Source organism: Pinus tabuliformis, chromosome X (genome assembly GCF_031772625.1).
Source record: "Pinus tabuliformis cultivar Carrire ecotype Pingquan chromosome X, CPIR1, whole genome shotgun sequence".
Lineage (NCBI taxonomy): Eukaryota > Viridiplantae > Streptophyta > Pinopsida > Pinales > Pinaceae > Pinus > Pinus tabuliformis.
In genome coordinates this window covers 1,752,232,332-1,752,251,585 of record NC_142308.1, presented here as the reverse complement: position 1 = coordinate 1,752,251,585, position 19,254 = coordinate 1,752,232,332, and positions in this window count along the sequence as shown.

Genomic DNA, 19,254 nt, shown 5'->3' with positions numbered 1-19,254 from the left:
TACATGACATAGTCATAATGCACCAGTACAATAGAAGCATGCTAACTCATAAACAAGAGATGATAAAAAAGAATAATGGAAAATTATTTCCTGCCACATAATTGGCATGAATAAAATTTCCATAGAATTCATCCAAAAAATGAGAATAACTTATGGAAAAAGAACATATCATTAGTGTTTTGTACCCTCTTTAACACATGTAACCTAAGGAAGTAAAGGAGGCCAAATGTAGCAGAATTCCAATTGTGTGGGATATAAAAAAAGAAATGTGGAAAAACATGCATGCCAATTCAAGAAATCTCACTCTAAATAATAGAACATGTTGAGGATAGTAATGATGAAAATAGATCATGTATTAAGATCAAGCCCCTTAATGGTCATCAATTAGCAAGGCGGCTTGTAATTAATACTCGTAAAAAAAAAATCATAATTAGTGTAATGATTGTGTGGATCTTTTTGTGAATTGTTTTACATTTATATTATGGCATCCTTGCAAGAGAGAGTGATGAAAGTTCTCCAGGTTTGGTCAGACTGGTTTCTCTTTTCATATGCTTATGTGAATGGACGAAGAGCTACCTTTCTTTGGTTTGGAAATTTAGGTGTCCCTCCCTTTCATTCAATATTTGGAGATGCCCCACCATTGAGGGACCTTGATAGTTCTGAATCCAATCTTACAGACATAACATATGGATTTGGTCGAAATCAAGATGTTTCTATGATGATTGGAGAGGGAGAAACAACTCGAAAATTGTTTAGTATTCCTCTTATGAAGCTTGAAAGATAATGTAGGAAAAATGGTTTATTTATTTCTAGTGGTAGGGAGGTAATGTTTTTCCAATTGCTTATCTTAGAAGAATAAGAGAAGCATAAGAACCAAGATAAAGATGAGGATTTCAGGTATGGGTATAACTTTGCAATCGGAGGGAAGCATGCAAGAGAAACTGATGCTTATATACATATGGGGGGGGGTGGAGCACGGGTGAAGAAAGAAAATCCATACTTTATGATGATAAGGACTATATATCATTATCATCATCTAGGAAAAATATTCAGGAAGAATCATCTTTACGGTCATGGGTTGAGGAACGTGAATCAGTGGATGCCTCTTGCAATGGAACTTTACCAAAAAATGTTGGTGTCATGATGGTAGTGTCACGTGATGTGCCCCCAAAAGTTCAAATATTCTAGGCAATGTCAAGGAAAATTTCTTTCTCTACTCCTTAACTCATATTTTTCCCCATTCACATTTTGATAGACCAATTATCAAGATCATAGAATGATCTTTTCTTTAATGAAGGATTCCAAGGGCTAACAATTTAAGGATATGATCATTTTTTTTTAAATGGACAGTCTTGTCTAACTTGCAAGGACTTGGGTGTCAAACTTGCTGCCGAGCCAATGTTATTCACATGTCAAAATTTTGAGTATGACTTGGGGTTGAGTTTGAATGAGAGGATTTTGCTTAATATTGTTTAGTCAAGGAAAAGAACCAAATTCAGAGTCCATTTGAATTATGATTCATGAAGCATAGTAACAGATTTGGTGAGCTTAATAGGGCTCATCCTTGTCGTGATGTGTTACATTCGAATGAAATGAATGCATGAATTTCAAAAGGCTGAGATATGATATAAATCTTGGGAAATTTTGACCAAATAAATAACCCAAACTTGACACTTGAGATATGATATAAATCTTGGGAAATTTTAACCAAATACATAACCCAAACCTTAAACCTAGTAGTGTGAAATCCATTGTTTGAAGTGTGGCTACTAAAGACAAATTTCTTAAATACTTTTAAAAATTAACATACAAATAATTTATAAAAGCATGGAATTTCGTTGTCAATAAAATTTCAAACCGGATAACAATTAAAGTGTTAACCTGTAATGACAATCCAAAATCGACAAGGCACATTGGACAAATGTTCAAAACTCATTGGGAACATCCTAATCCTACAGGCTACTCATCTAAAGTAACCGAAGATGTTACCTTGACTGGGAAACATGGAATGTTAATGATATAAATGAAGAAAAGATAAATAATTAAAACTGATTATTAGAACTAGCACAAACAATGAATGATAAACAAAATGAAAATGGGGCAAAATGCGCATACCCACTCCATGAGATTGTCATCCACCTGCATACTCGATGTTGCCCAAGACTAAGCAGGTCATTCCACTGGTGTCCACATCCTCGTATCCACAGTAGAATTCATCCACGTATCCACACACAACTTGCATCAGACATACCCTTCCATAAAGAAAAAAATAAAAGAAAATGAAGCCCGAAAGCCTTTTTACTGGTCAACGGTTTAAATATTTTGAAGCATGTATTTAAAAAGTAGATTCTCATACCAATATCCTTGCTTTCTTTGAAACTCTATTCAAATACATCACTTCCTCCAAAAACTTTACATATCGTGGATCGTCATAATTCAAGTCATCAATTAAATGAATTTCTATCATCTCTAGAGATTGGTTCTCTGAAGAAAGCAACCTAATACATTGATTTCCCTATCATGAAATTTAGTTATGTCTACATAAACCTTTATATGTGAAGATGAGAGAGTGGAGATCTGAGACATTGAGGTATGGGATATTTTGAAAGTTCCTGCATTGCATTTCAAAACCACAATAAGCCAACTCTGCACTCATTTAGGAGGTAAAAGACATAAATATTCATTATGAACATCATGAAAAAAACCATGGAATAATTTTATGGTCTTTTCACATCTTATAGCAGGTTAACCTTTTTAATTTAGGTAGTGTATATTTTCATTAAGGAATAGATATAAACAAAGTTGTTACTTGGTTTTGTTTCATATCTATTGGATATACTGAATCTGCAAACAAGACAGAATAATGAACCAAAACATAATAGTCAACCTAAGCTACATCAATATATGTTTTGTATATAAAAAAAAAATTATGCTATACTTGACAAATAAGTAGAAAATGAAAACATTCTTAAGCATTGAAACATGTTGTTCATTGCACATGTAAAAGAAAAGAAAAGATTTTGTTTTTACCAAGATAAAGTTGTCAACCATTAACAAACATTGGAGATTAGGAAGCCTCTCGAACAAAAAATTGAGAAGACACATATTTCTTTAAGAAAAGGAACAACACATATGACTAGCTCCTTTGATGATTTAAAGCTCCCCATCATCTCAATCAATATGTCCACAAATAAATTGTATTCATTATCGGGATATAATTCCATTTCCAGTACGGTCAAATTACTTCCACGTTGCATATTGAGTCTCAAGATTGAGCATGAAAGCTCTTGAAACAATATCCCATGCACTCTCAAATATTTTATCATGTATTCCCCTACATATACATACAAGGAAACCTGCGTTTACAGTGGTTTATATTTTATCCACATGCAACCTGCATTTACACCGCTTTCATTGTAAAGCGTTGAAAGTAATAGTAAAATCTAGACTTATATGGTTGTAGTTTTAAGCAATTCGATCGAAGAGATCTTGTCCATATCTAGCGGCTGTTTGATGCAAATTCAATGATTCCTCTACTGAGGACCATAAGTGCAGGGAGTGCACATAAGGTCGAATACCAAGGATCAAATATTATTTATGGTTTGGCTAGTCGAGTGGGGCATCTGATCAAATTGGATGAGCATACAACTAAGATTCAAAAGGGGTCCTATGCAAGTTATGTTAAATGATATCCCTTGGAAGCATCAACATAGTACTCAATATCATCATACAAAGGACCACCCAAAAATAGACCATCTGATCCTGTCGAAGTTTGAAGAACCAAGTCACCCTTTTTCAAAAGACCATTGCTATTGTCATTTTGAGCAATTATTTTAATGTCAACAACCGGGATTGGTGAAATCACTGACCCTGAATGTACTTTCCTAGGAACCCCACAAAAGAAGGAATATCAGGTTGGCACCCATTAGTTTTAACAACAACGTGTCAACTTCTTGGTTAAAACAAGACCTTTTTAAAACTAGTTTTCTCACTAGCATTCCTTTTATCTCTCAGAACAAAGACCATTTCATCTTCAAGATTGGACCAGTGAGTGTACTGATATACAACAATGTTGCTTGGTCCATTAGCACTTGAAACAAGTTTGACATTATTGATCATATCTATAAATGCACCCTCCTTTTTGCCATATGTCTACAATAATGCTTCGAGACAACTCATTTGCTTTGGGATAAGAACTTGAATCAACTTGTATTTCACCACTCAGTAGATATTTTTCACCATTCAAATATATAGGCATATGGTTCAATACATTGAGTTCTAATGAAGGCATTCCAAATAAAATGCATGAGTTCAATAAATGAAGCATGTGCACACGAGAAGCTTCTAAGTAGATTTACTACCATCCTTTCTCAATCAACAAATTCATTGGTTCTTTGTTTGGTTGTACGATGTAAGAAGCCGCATGATGAGTAGACATAATACGCAACCAATAGCATTTTTGGATAAACACTATCTATGAATGATCAGAAACACCAACATTGACATCAATAACCTTTCTCTCCCAACACCAGTCATCATCCCAATCTAACAAATCAGATGAAGGTCCATGTTTTACCTCAAGACACAATGCACCAGGTAGGAATTGCTCAAATATGAATTCATTGCTCTCATTTGTTAAACCTAAAGAGTTAAGCTTCTCGAAACCTAGAGTTCAACTTCAAGAGAAGTAAGTGATATAGAAACCGAGGAGTCACATCCTTCCTTGCATATCACCGATCCACGGATATCAACAAGAGCCTTTATAAATTCAATGCCAAACATTGGTCTAGTTACAGTCACATCAATATCTGATGGTGAAAATTCAAGATGAGAATCATGTTCTGCTGTTGTGGTCATTGAGGATATTTGATATTAACATGTTTGAAACTTGAAGCAAAAGTTTCCCATATCATCAATCCTCTTTAGTTGAGGCTTAACATTGTCTGGCCCATGTGTCAAGCCAACTTGACACTTGCCATAATAGCCATTTGTCACTAATTTTAGGGAACCACAAATATTATAATGTGTTGCTTCTATCTTTGGGATTGAAGCCATGTTTGGCACAACCATGAAATTCTCCAAACTGCTAAACTCGAAGTGATCCTTCTCAGCCTTGATTGTGTAGCATGTTGATGTTGCATGATCAAGTTTGTAATATCCCTGGACATCTGTTGTAGCTCTTTCTCATCCATCAACTAATATCTTAACACCTTCAAAACGAACTCCTTCAGAAGTCACCACAAGTCCTCCAATTGAGAAACCTGTGACTTGAAATGGCTGAGATATATTAACATGATTGTGCTCAACAATAACCTCTATAGATGGAAGTGAAACATCAAATATTGTATTCTCACCCTTGTAGAATGGAAATAACCTTTATTTTCCACATGGAATAAAATTAAAAGCAAACTTTCCATATGCATTAGATATTGCATGACAAAGCGCTTGATTTGGCCAAGGAGCTTCTTTGAGAGCACTTCACCTCATGGACATCATCTGAATAAAGGTATAAATGAAAACCTAAAATAGGGTTACCCTTAGAAACAACTAAACCATCCATATCATAACTTGGGACATAAAAGATGTCATCTACTACTAGATTTCCAAAGCCCAACTCCATCTATGGAGAGCCTCTTTGGACAATTGTTAAGAGAACATGAGAATCACGTATTTGAAAGATAATATTATAGAAAATATACTCTATAAACCTCAATCATTGTGCCTTATGTGTTACGCCATCCTAGCTAGGATTGAAATTAAGTATGACCTTGTATATTCTTCCTCTGTTTAACAATTGGCTCGCAAAGCCCGCTCTTTCCACTTCTTCATGTATGATTTCACGAAGGGCTACTATGTCCTCTGGACACTCATCCTTAAGGAATATCCAAACTTATTCTACGTATCAAATGAAGGCAAATAGAGAAAAACATCATGGCCATTCCTTTTTGAAAAAAATTGTAGTGGGATTTGATATGACTTGATATATGTATATATTTCGAGGATTGATGAAGTTTATGTATTCATGATGGGAAACAACTAGCCTATATTTCCTGGAGTAATATTTGTAAATGTGTAACTGACTCCCTGCGACGTAAACAAATCATTAATGAGATAATTGCTGGTGGAAATGGGTTCAACATTCACATTGGCACGACCTCCATTTATATCTGGACAACTTTCTGCTCCAACAGCCCCCATCACTCTCCTAGAAATAGTGAACCTAGTGAAGTGAAAATTGATGTCTTCATGGCCATTGCAACCATTGTGATCCACTGATACATATTTACCCATTTAAGATATATTCACCAAGTCAGGGAATATGAATATTTTTGATGTAATTTTTCCACTCAATAGTCTTAACATAAAATCTGAAACTGTCTCGTTCATCTTCACATCAAATACAAAATTCTCGCATTCATCTTCAGAGAGCTCTTGAAACAATTTTTCAGAATTGTATCGAATTTGCACAAATATATTAAAAAAATTATTAATGTATGTTGCTTGATTACCAATCAAAATGTTTAAAACAATACAGCACCAATAAATTTGTATTTCATCTCCATTGCACATAATTCACCTTCCTTTGTAGAATGCATATGGCTCGTAGATCTTTTCCAGGTGCTTCAATTGTTGTAACATATATTTTGTAGATGATCTTGATAACCACGCTATCTGCAATATGACTATCAATTTGCAATGATTCATTTTATGTATCTTTTTTTTTTATAATTATGGTGAATCAATAATTATTTAAATTAAATAAAGAATCTACTCCTTAAACAAAGATTATATGCAAAAATTATATACAAAGTAAAATTTACATAAGTAAATTTTTTACTTTTAAAATTCCACTTATATTCATCAAAATTTCGAGTAAGAAACGCAGAGTATCGTTACAACTTACATTGTTTGGTGAACTAACTACTGTGTCCAGAGCCTGCCCATAATTCTCCATAGTATTAACATAGGTCAATTGCTTCAACAATTTTACTGGGTTTCCTTTACGATCAATGTAGGGATTACATTTAAAATGTTCAAATGTTATTTTTTTAAATTCTTGAATTGTTGATAAATCTTTATGCCATGCTTTCCTGCATGTTTGGCCATGGCTACTAAAGTCGCATGCGATTTGAATTCAACCAAAAAAAATAACACATTTAAGAGAAAAAGGATAATGGTTTTTTGGGTCAAAGTTTTGAAGACATATATGGAAGATTTGATTTCCCAAGAGAAATAAATAATGTGGAGTTTCAAATAAATATGATTTAAATAATTAAAAAAATGTCAAATCTAAGTTTGGAAACATCCACTGTCATCTTCTAGATATAGATGAAAAACGTAATCTAATAAAAAAAATAATATGGAAATATTCCAGAAAATCTAAAATTAATTACGAAATACTTTTTCACACTTTGTTAAGAGTTACTCACGAGATCTTGCACAGTATGGCCAAGAAGCAAGATAGTTGACCTTTGCCATAGTGCGTAAAGATTGGATTAATCATTCTGCAAGCTAAATATTTGATTTAGCTCAACAACAATGTGAGAGTAATCAAGCATCGAATCTGAAGGTTTCCTCAACTTTGTCAAAGATAGACTTTTGATGAAACCTGGGCATCCATTGATCCATCGGCAGCAGTTGGAACTGCCAGACATGTAACCAAAATCAGAAGCACCCACCATGTCTCCATTACAAGGAACTTCGAATCTAAAAATCTACTAGTTTTTTTCCAGGTTTTAGCAACTCACTGCATATCTTTTTCTCTAGTTCGAATCTAAAAATATACTAGGTTTTTTCCAGGTTTCAGCAACTCACTTCATCTCTCTTTCTCTAGTTCCCAACTAGTTTTCGCTAGTTCAATGCCGATAGAATGTGAAATCACTCTAATGGTTGAGATATCGGTTTTCAGGAGCACCAAACACAGGGATCCACTAAAAATCCAGTCGCACAATCTAGATTAGTTTTCTCCTCCTAGAGATTTGGATAGGTGTTAACCTGGTAGAAACAGTGCCAAATGTAAAACAATGCCTTTACATTGCCAATTATCAAGGCAACATGATCTATAACCCCTAAGGTTTAGGGAAAAATCACCCAAAACCCCAAATTTAAGGCACTTTAAATTATTTAATTATTAAGTTTTTTGTAATTTAAAGTTTAAATAAAATAATTACAAATCTATTTACTCTCTTTGAAAATAGAAAGAAACTTTTCGTTCAAATAATATTACTTTAACTTTCAATTAATTGAAATTTATTTTATTTTAATTAATATGAAATTGTTTATATGTATTTTTCAAAGTTATTTGTAATTTCAGATTAAAAATAAAATAATTATCGTGCCCATGGGGTAGATCTCGCCTAAAAACATAAACATGTAAACTTAAATGTAAATGTCAACATAAATGTAAATGTAAACGTTAATATTTAACATTTAACATTGTTAATATAATGTTAGCCCTATTTAAAAATCAATTTAATTATTATTATGTATAAACACAACATAAATTTAAAATATAAAGAGGTTTACAGATAGTTTAAAAAAGAGCTATGGTAAATAAATATAAATATAAATAAACCAGAAGTATGGTAAATATATTGGATTTTTTTTTTATATTTACTCCAAAGGTATGTTAAATAATTTTTTTTAAATAAACCAAAGGTATGGTAAATAAATAAAACCTCTTCTTATCTTTATTCCATTAACCTCTTTCTATTTATGAAAACTCAAAAAATAGTTTTTATTTAGGTGGATCCCGCAGTACACATAATTATTCATACCATGGGCCAATTACCATATTGATAAAAGAGGTATGGTAAATAAATAAATATAAGAGAGGTATAAAGATGTATGGTAAATAAATAAAAACATATCAAATAAGATTAGAAATCAACATCTAATTATATACCAAGTCTATGGGCCAAATACCATTGTAAATAAAAGAAATATGATGAATAAATAAAAATATAAATAAACAAGAGGTATGGTAAATAAATAAAACGTCTTTTTATATTTGCTCCATAAACCTCTTTACACTTACTAACACTCAAATAGTTTTATTTAGGTGAAGCCTATGGGAAAAATACCATGGGCCAAATTATTATTAATACCATGGAAAAAATACTATTAACCATAATATTATTATTAAAATATTATTATTATTATTAAATATAATATTCATATTAATATCTCATAATATTGATATTATTAAATATAATAACTTTGTTTTAATCCAATATTAAATTTGTTATATTATAATATATATTAATATATCATGATATATATTAACTCTATATATATGGGAGGTAAGAACAAAGACATAAAGTTATAGAGGTGGAGAGATAGGGGGAGTGACAAGGGAGAGATGGAGATAAACTAAAGGAGAGGGGAGAGGAGGAATAAAAAGAGAGAGGTAGAGAAGGGTAAAAGAGGGAGAGGGAGACACAAAGATGGATGGGGAAGAGAGAGGAGAGTGGGAGGGAGATAGTGAGAGGATTGTAGGGTAGAGAGAGAGAGAGAGAGAGAGAGAGAGAGAGAGAGAGAGACGAGGGAAGAGAGATAAATGTAGGAGAGAAAGGGCACGAGAGGAAGGATGAGAGAGAGGAGGAGAGAGGGAGTGATAGAGATATGAAGTTGGAGGGGGAGAGAGGGAGGGAAGAAGAAAGACATAGAGAGTGAGAAGTGGAGAGAGAGAGGGACTAACGAGGGAGAGATGAGGAGAAAGAGTGTATGTTTAGGGGTAAGATAAAGAGATAAATAAGGAGAGATAGAGAGAAGGGAGAGAGAAGGAGACGGAAGGAGAGAGGGATGGATATAGTAACATAGGTAGAGAGAGAGAGAGAGAGAGAGAGAGAGAGAGAGAGATGGGGGAAGAGATAGGATTGGAGAGAAAAGAGAGAGAGAGAGAGAGAGTGAGAGAGTGATAGAGAGGAAGAATGAGAGATAATACTTGAGAGAGAGAAGGAGAGTGATGGGGTAAGAGAGAGGATTAGAGGGAAAAGAGAGAGAGAGAGAGAGAGAGAGAGAGAGTGAGTGATGGGGGAAGAGAGAGGGAGGTAGGAGATAAAGGTAGAAAGAGGAAGTACGAGAGAGAAGATTTAAGAGAGAGGAGGAGAGAGGGATGGAGAGATGAGGAGAGAGGGATGGATAGGGAGATGGAGTTGGAGGGGGAGAGAGGGAGGGAAGAAGAAATACATAGAGAGTGAGAAGTGGAGAGAGAGAGGGAGTAACAATGGAGAGATGGAGAGAGAGTGTGTATGTTTGGGGTTGAGATAAAGACAAATAAGGAGAGAAGGAGAGAATGGGGGAGAGAATGAGAGAGGGACAGATATAGTAACATAGTTGGAGGCTGAAGAGTAAGAGAGAGAGAGAGAGAGAGAGAGAGGAAGGAAGAGAGAGGATGTGAGAGAGTGGAGTGAGGGAGGGAAATAGAGATGGAGTTGGAGGGGGAGAGAGAGAGGTAAGAAGAAAGAAATATAGAGATAAAGGTGGAGAGAGAGAGGGAGTGATAAAGAGGATGGAGAGAGAGGGAGAGAGGAAAGAAGTAGGGAAGAGAGATAGAAATGAGGGAGAGAGAGAGAGAGAGAGAGAGAGAGAGAGAGAGAGAGAGGAGGAGGAGGAGGGAGGGATAAGTAGATATATTGAAGAAATAGAGTGTATGTTTTGGCGGTGATATGGAGAGGCAAATGGAGATAGAGATATAGATGGAAAGTGAAAAGAGGAATGAAGAGAGAGATGGAGAGAGGGAGGGAGGGACAAAGAGATTGATAGATATGAAGTGGAATAACATGTGTGTTTGGGGGGTTGAGATAGAGTGGAAAATAAGGAGAGATGGAGGGAGATATATATATATATATATATATATATATATATATATATATATATATATATATATATATATATATATAGATATATATATATATATATATATATATATATATATATATATATATATATATATATATATATATATGGGGGCAAAGAGGGAAGAATATTTCTTGCACTAGATACATTGATTTCAGTGTAGACGACGATTTCTAATCCAATTTGCTTTCATGCACTAGATTCATTAATTTTAGTGTAGATGTTGATTTCTAATTATATTTGATTTCTTTCACTAGATTCATTAATTTCAATGTAGATTATTTCTAATCCTATTTGATTGCTTGCACTAAATGCATTCATTTCAATGTAGATGGTGATTTCTATTCCTATTTGATTTCTTGCACTAGATGCATTGATTTCAATGTAGATGTTGATTTCTAATAATGTTTGATTGCTTGCACTAGATGCATTGATTTCAGTGTAGATGGTGATTTCTAATCTTATTTGATTTCTTGCACTAAATTCATTGATTTCAATGTAGAGGGTGATTTCTAATCCTATTTGATTGCTTGCACTATACGCATTGATTTTCGTGTAGATGTTTCTTTATAATCCTGTTTTCTTACTTGCACTAGATGCATTGCTTTCATTGTAGATGTTGGTTTATAATCCAATTTTCTTATGTGCACTAGATGAATTGATTTGAGTGTAAATGTTGATTTCTAATCTTATTTGATTGCTTTCATTAGATGCAGTGATTTTACTGTAAACGTTGTTTTCTAATCTTATTTAATTGCTTGCAATAAATTCATTAATTTCAATGTAAATGTTGATTTCTGTTTTGATGTAATTGGATGTATGATGGTACATTAATTTTAAAGTGTTTGGATTAACAATGTGCATTGATTTCAGTGTAATCACCAAAAATTATTGACAATGTACATTGATTTTTGTGTTATAATAATTCAACCTATTAATATTGGAGAGAAGGAGAGACAAGGAATGATGTTAACTAAAATAGTTTGAGCTAAAGATTTAAATGGTTTATGGTTTAACCTGTCCTTTTCATATAATCGATATGAAAATATGACAATCAATATGAAAAGATGACAAAAGTAAAAAGGGTGACATTAAGAATAATAGAAGAAAATAGTTTAAGATTAACTACAATGAAGACTATTTGTAATTGATTATATTCTTATTATTCACAATTTCTATCATTCAGCACTATTACATTGTCCCTTTACATTCAAAATTTATATTTCATCATTTTTCATCATTAAATTTATTATCATCACAACAAACTGAGGCAACTAAGCAAATTTAAAATTAAAATATACAGATTAATCTGAGACATATTAGCATATTTAAAATGATTATATTAATATTAGATGAATTTACATATTATAGATGAATTTACGTATTATTGATAAAATTAATCATATGTTCATTGGATTTTTTTTGGCTACACATGACTGAAGCCAACCTAGATCCATCTTAACTCTCGATCTATCAAGCACCGAGAGGGATCAAATCTCTCGAGGTAGAAACCTTTCCTCAAGTTTTGCACTCAAAAAAGAGGTTTTCGCCTCAAGATATGTGATCCCTCTCGTCGCTTGATAGATCCGGAGTTAAGATGGAACTAGGCTGGCTTTATTTTAAAATTGAGGAAATTAAAAATATTTTTGAAAGTAATTTTCATTAAAATAATAATTCTTTACTTTCAATTACATAAATTGATATAAAACTAGCTTGGATATATCTTAATTTTAGATCTTAATTTTGGATTTACCAAGGGCAAAGGAGGTCAAATCTCTTTTCACTTTAAAAAAGGTTTGTATATGAAGAGATTTTATGCTTGTGACACTTTGTAAATTAGGAGTAATATGATTTAATTATTAATTATAATTATAATTATTAATTTTGTATTTCACTTTACTTATTTTTATTTTTATAATTTAACCTAACTTTATTTTGCTTAACATTTTTCACATTAAATTTTATTTTACAGAGTTTCCTAAAATTAGATGTTAAAATTGATTTTCAAATCAAATAAATTGGATATATTTTTTAATATTAACAGTTATTTTTAATTTGCCCCATGGTGTAGATTATTTGATGATAGAATGGGTTGTTAAGGCATTTCTTATGATGTTATTGGTTTAAACTTCGATTAGCTTAGTGTGCCACATGTGAGGCAATGTGGGTACACTTGGAGGTGATTGTGGTAGTGGATAGAATCGATCCTTAAGTACAAACGTGCTATAGTTGTCTGTTCTCTCATATACAAAAAAAAAAATAACAATAATAATAATAATAATCTTATTTTTTTAATTTTATTGAATTAATTATTTATCAAAATAAGATTTTATAATTAAAAGCACATGATTTTATTGGAAGTAGTTTAGGTGATGGAAATAAAGGAAACTAATTTCCTTGTTAGCATTTTTAAAAGTGTATCTCCACTCAAACACTCTCATAGAAAAAAAAAGTCTTGACCCCACCCATCAAGCAAGCCACCCGATGTTGTTAGGGTCCAACCCTAACCCCTTTATTTATGTAATAGGGTCGAGTCATAGTTATAATTAGTTAAAGATTCAATAAAACCCGTAGTAATAATTGTAAGTGGTTGACCTGCATTTAAAAAAGGGACCACAGTTAGTTGGAAATGGGTCATGGTATTAGATAGATGGTATTGAGAGAATCATGGTAATGACCCATGGTATTGTATGTATGAATCCTATATAAAGGATAGAGATCCCCATTGTAGAATGTCGCATCTTATTTTGTAATCGAGCTCTGCTCTATTGGAGGTTTCCCCCTCGAAGAGGCAAGTGAACATTGCTTTCATCTCTGAATAATAAAATACTTGTTTTCTGCTCATTTTGTTTTGTGTTCTGAGTTGTATTTCTGCGCATATTTGGTATTCTGTAATCTTCTTGCAGGTCAAGAGTATAACAAATGTCACCTTGGTGGTCTTCTCTCACTCTTTAGACTACAAGACGGATATCCTTATCTAGGGGGAATCCTTAAATATCGAGGTAAGCTAGGTCATTGAGTAATGAAAGGAAGTTCCTTAATGAAGACTAGTGATTTGACACTACTCACTCTTAAAGTAAAAGGTTAGGTATAAGTGTGCGAATAGTCAAACAAACCAGGAATTATTAAAAAAAATTGAATGATTTTAATTATGCAACTATGCTTATTCATGCAACCAGATTATACTTGAAAAATGAAAGATAAAGCTTGCTCAATTAACCATATAGCATGAGATGTTAGTGAAGCATATATACAATGGCACAATAAAAATAGAAAATGAATCATAAATTGTCTATACAAGTAAGGCATTAGATCGTTCATTCATCGTATTCATGAGCATTGGAGATTGAGAGTTCGTTATCATCATCAAGAGACCATTCCACAATTAAGAGATCATACACCAACAATATTAACTATGTTTGGGACAACAAAGAGTTATGTGTTTGCGATGATAAATAAAGGAAATATTGAAACTTGTCGTTGTTACTAAGGACAATGAAGACAACAAAGTTGAATGTGGACTACTTACACATTTGTAACATTCAAATGTCATCCATTTATCATCATGCAAGTTGCATGAAGGAAATTTGGTAGTGGTACTAAGTGAACATTCTTTGATCAAAGTTCATACCCTCTCCTTAGCACTACCACTTTGCAAGACGAAGAAGAAATGTGAAATATATGTGCAACCAACTAAATAAGTTTGAAAGTTGTTGCAACATATATAGGTGGTCATATAGTTTGCAAAAGGATATGTTGGCCCACTCCCCTTTTCGATAATTTTTCAACCTTTGAATTTGATTCCCTGTGAATGTGATCAAATGATATAACCCTAAAGATTCTAATAAGCTCCATAATTATAATCATCCTTTGATCCAATAAAGAAGTGTACAAGGAAGTATAACCTTTCACCCAATCTAAAACAACCCTTGAATCCCATATGACTTGTAAGTTTAGATTTGTTGAAGCGACGCAATTAAAATGACTAACATAAACGACTAATTCATATTATTGTAGTTTTTGTTTGGTAGTCATATTTTTTTTCCTAGACTAAATTAGTCATTTCTGTTAGTCATTTTTAGTAGTATTTTTTTTTTGTAAACTTGGTATATCCTCTATTTATATTCATTTTTCAAAAAAATTTATCAACCATTTTCTCCAGGTGGCTTACCTGCCCAAAGGAAACCAGATAACCACCTATCAGCATTCAACCCTGTCCAAAACTTAAAGAGGTTTATTGCTATCCATCTAGCATCACAGTTTTCACTGTCTATACTGTTGTTCCTGGAATGTAATTTAAACTTAAACATATAAATGCATTTCATCAAAAGAAAATTTTGCTATCATACTGGATCTCTACTTCACTCCTCATCCAAGGATATTACTGGGGCTAGCGCCTTGGCACTGGATCCTGGCATCTCGCTCTGTTGCTCTATTCTCCACTTCAGGTATTTAAGAATCTGTTCAATTCTACCCAGGGTCAAGTCGTTTTGGTAGGTCTGTATCTAAATTTTCGTTATCTCCCTGAGTAGTTCTACCCTGACTGGATCCTTTTCCTTGTTCTTCTCCTGTGCCTCTGCTCCTTCTTCTACCATTTTCTCTTGATGCAGGGTCATGGCCCATGCCACCACATTCTTCATTACCCAGTACTGTTGGATGGTTTGCCTAAAAAGGGAGTGTCTTCCTCGAGTGTTCCCAGGCTCCAGCACCATACTTTCCCATTCTTCCATGGGGATATCTCGGTGCTTGATATTGTCGTTTAATTCTCTCTCCCAACTCGCTATCTGGGCTCTAATGTCCGGTGGATTCCCAGCCATGTAGGCATCGATGATTGTCTTCATATGTTCACCACCTAGTTTCCTGCCTCTTTTCTTCGTCGGTCCACTTGTGCCTTCTTCCATTTTGGTTACTCTATTTCCTTTCCTAGGGGCCATTTTGCTCTCTGTCTGGATGTGGTTGTCTTTTTCCTGATGTTCTCTATTCTGTTCACTGTACTTTCCTCGGTATGTTAATATACCTATCACAAAATTGAATCATATGTTAGAGTTATAATATTGAATCAACGCAATTTCCCAATTGCTCATTTTCCTTCCCTTTCCTGGATTTACTACCTTTCATTTTTTAGTCTGATTGGGTTTAAACCTAGTCCTTTTTTAGTCAAGGTTGGGAATTTTCGTGGGTTTATTCCGTTTCTCCACCCCTGGCATCTATTTGTGCCTTTCCCTTCCCATTTAGGTAGCCACAAGGGTTCCTTCCTGGCTGAGGACCGATTTTGTTTCCTTCTTCCCCAAGGTCTCCCTGTCTTGTCTACAGGTTTCCTAAATTTGGATCTCCTACCCTCCCCCCTAAATTGCAGGATTGCTTGGATCCCTCTAAATCTTAGGATTTTCCCCTCCGAGGTTTCTTCCCATTTGTCTTCTAGTTCGCTCCCCATCATTCCTACAGGCCTGGCTAGGGTCATGTTTTTTTGGGCCATACTACAAGCTTTTATCTCAGGATGGTCCTCCTCTTTCCTGGGCACGAGACCCTTCCTTTTAATTTCCCTTCCCAAGAAATTCAGGAAATTCATGTGTCCTGCGGGAATGATTTTTCCCTTGTTGCAGGAAGTTCTGATACCCTTTATTACAGTCTTAAGCATGTTCCAACGCGGACTTCCTATTTTCCTATTGAGAATACTTTTGAATCTTGCAGGAGTATGGAGTGAAAGGACAACATACCAACTTCCCAATCTGTTTCTTCTTCCATCGCCCGCCTGCATCTTCTCTCTTCTACCACCTTCCTTCTTGCTAGCTTTCCTCATCTTCATCTGCATGCACTTTACTGTATTCTTATTTTCATTTAGTTTTATCCTTCTCTTCCTCCTATCCCTTGTCTTAACCACCACCTGTCTAGCTTTGTTACCAGCACAGATCCCTTCACTTCCATCTCAGGATGTTGCCCTTCTATCCTTTCTACCGTTGCCTCTCATTAATCCCCACTTTCTCTCAGCTTCTCTTGTCGTGTTACTACTGTCCTTGTTCTACCACTTGGTGTCATTCTTCTGCCTACCCACCTACTCTCTGCCCTGCCCTCCTCTTTTTCATTCTCATCCGTCACCGCCCCCATACTCTCAGGAGGTGTACCTTCTCTGCCCTGCTCCATCATCTGTCAGATTGCCTATCTACTCACTTCATTCTTTGCGGTTGTCCTTTCCCCTGCCTGTCCTCTTCCTTCCCCTTCTCGGCCACTCCTCCCTGGTCTTGCTAAATATTATATGGTATTCTTCTATCCTGCTTTCTCTTTTTCAAGGAGTTGCTTCAAGTTTTCCATCTCCTCCGTCTGTATTAGCTCGGTCTCACTTGTGTCCAGTGGCCTTCCTCCGTTCCTGTAACCCCAATTCACCAGACTGTTAGTTGGTTCGTTGCCCCTTCTTCTCACATGGGTGGGAAGGATGTAGGCTATCTATTTTAGTAGTTTACTTATCTCCTTCACCAACTTGGCAGTTCTCCAGCTACGACTGATTTTTTCCACTGGTGTGCCCTGCTATAGCTGCTTGACTATGTCCACTACAATTTCTCATCTCCTTCTACTTGAAGCTTGTGGTATTCCTCCCTTATCACAATTTCTAGCCTTCTTTTCAGTGCATGAAGCTCTGATTCGTTGTTTATCGCATTGTCGTAGTCCATCGTGTAGATCCTGAGCGTCATTCCCCTGTCATCTCTAAATACTCCACCAATCCCTACTTCCCCTGGATTTCCATTCGCGGCCCCGTCGAAATTCAACTTGATGAAACCCTATTGAGGATTTCTGTAGTGATTGACCTCTTCCACCTCATTATAATGGTGTTTCCTTGCTATCATATTTGTCATACTAGGCTTTAGTTGTAGTCGTGTCATTATCCTTGTCTCTATTTGGTCAGTTTTCCAATCCTCCTCGTACCACCTCTCTGTGAGGATGGTCTCTCTTATATTTTGGATGATTTGGTTCCATATCTCATTCTTAGCTCTGCCATCCTCCTTGAAGATCATGTGATTCCGCTCTTTCCAAATCTTCCACAGAACGAACCCTAACAATATTTTCCACACTCTGTTCAGGATTGGATTCTGGTAAGGTTTGTTCCTCCAATTCTTGATCGTTATTTTCATGTTGTTTATGTCTCTTTCACTGATTTCAAAGAGTTGTTGATGATGTCTCCAAAGGTTGCCTCTGAATATGCATTCGTTGGTTAGATGCTCCATGGTTTCTTCCTATTCTCGATAGAGGCCGCATCATGATGGGCCTTACATTCCTTTTACATTCCTTTTTTCATCAACTGGTCCCATGTTAGTGCTCTCCCGTGGCATAGGATCTAGGTAAAGAATGCGACCTTCGGCCATGTTTTCGTTTTCCATATCTTGTCCCATTTTTTTGTTTCTGTGTGTCTATTGTATCCTACTTTTAGATGGTATCCCTCTGCTATTTTGAACATACCTTTGATTCTATTTCCCCACCTTAGTGTGTCTCTGCCTTCTTTGACCACTACTCTCCTTGTTGCCATTTCCTTTTCATATATTTCCCAGTTAGCTGCTACAGGTGCTTCTGGCTAGTTTTCCTTTTCTTTCCACTTTCTCCAATATCCATCCACCTCTGGACTCCAGTAGTTTCGCACTATGTCGCCCTCTGTTTCGATGGTGAACTGGTATATCTCTTGGAGTATGGGCTGTTGATTGAGTTTTTCTCTCTGTTTCCATGCCTCTTCCTAGGAATTTGCTTTGTCCTCGTCTCTTACTTCCTAGAAGATATGTTCCCTGATAAAATCCTTATTGGCTCTTGCCAAGTTCCATATTTCTGAGATCTTCTTCTCGGTTTGGCTTCTCAGTTTTCCTTGTGGAGACCTGGGCATATCGTATTTTCTCTCCCACAGTTTTTTCCACAGGTCGTCCCCTCCCTGTATCCAACACCACCACAACTTTGCCCCCATTACCTGGTTTAGGATGTATGGGTCTCTCAGGCCTAGTCCTCCTTCTTTTAGGGATTTACTTAGCCAATTCCAAGATAGAAGCGCCCATTTTCTTATCTTACTCAACCCTTGCCATAGGAATTTTTTAAACATATCTACCATTTTCTGGTAGATTGTTTTAGGTGTGGCTTGGCTGGTCAGTTTATAAATCGGTATGGATTGAAGCAACGATTTGAGCAGGATTATGTGGCTCGGGATGTTCAGTGCCCTGAATGTCTAGTTTTGCATTCTCTTTTGAATCTTACCTATCAGGATTCCCCAATTAGCCACTCTGTTCTGTTGGTCGTTTAACAAGATGCCTAAGTACTTTGTAGGGAATTTCCTGACTCTGAAACCCATGGTTCTTGCTAGGAAAGCTTGGGAGGAAGCTTGGGTATTGAAGAAATAAATTTCCGATTTTTCTTTACTTATCTCTG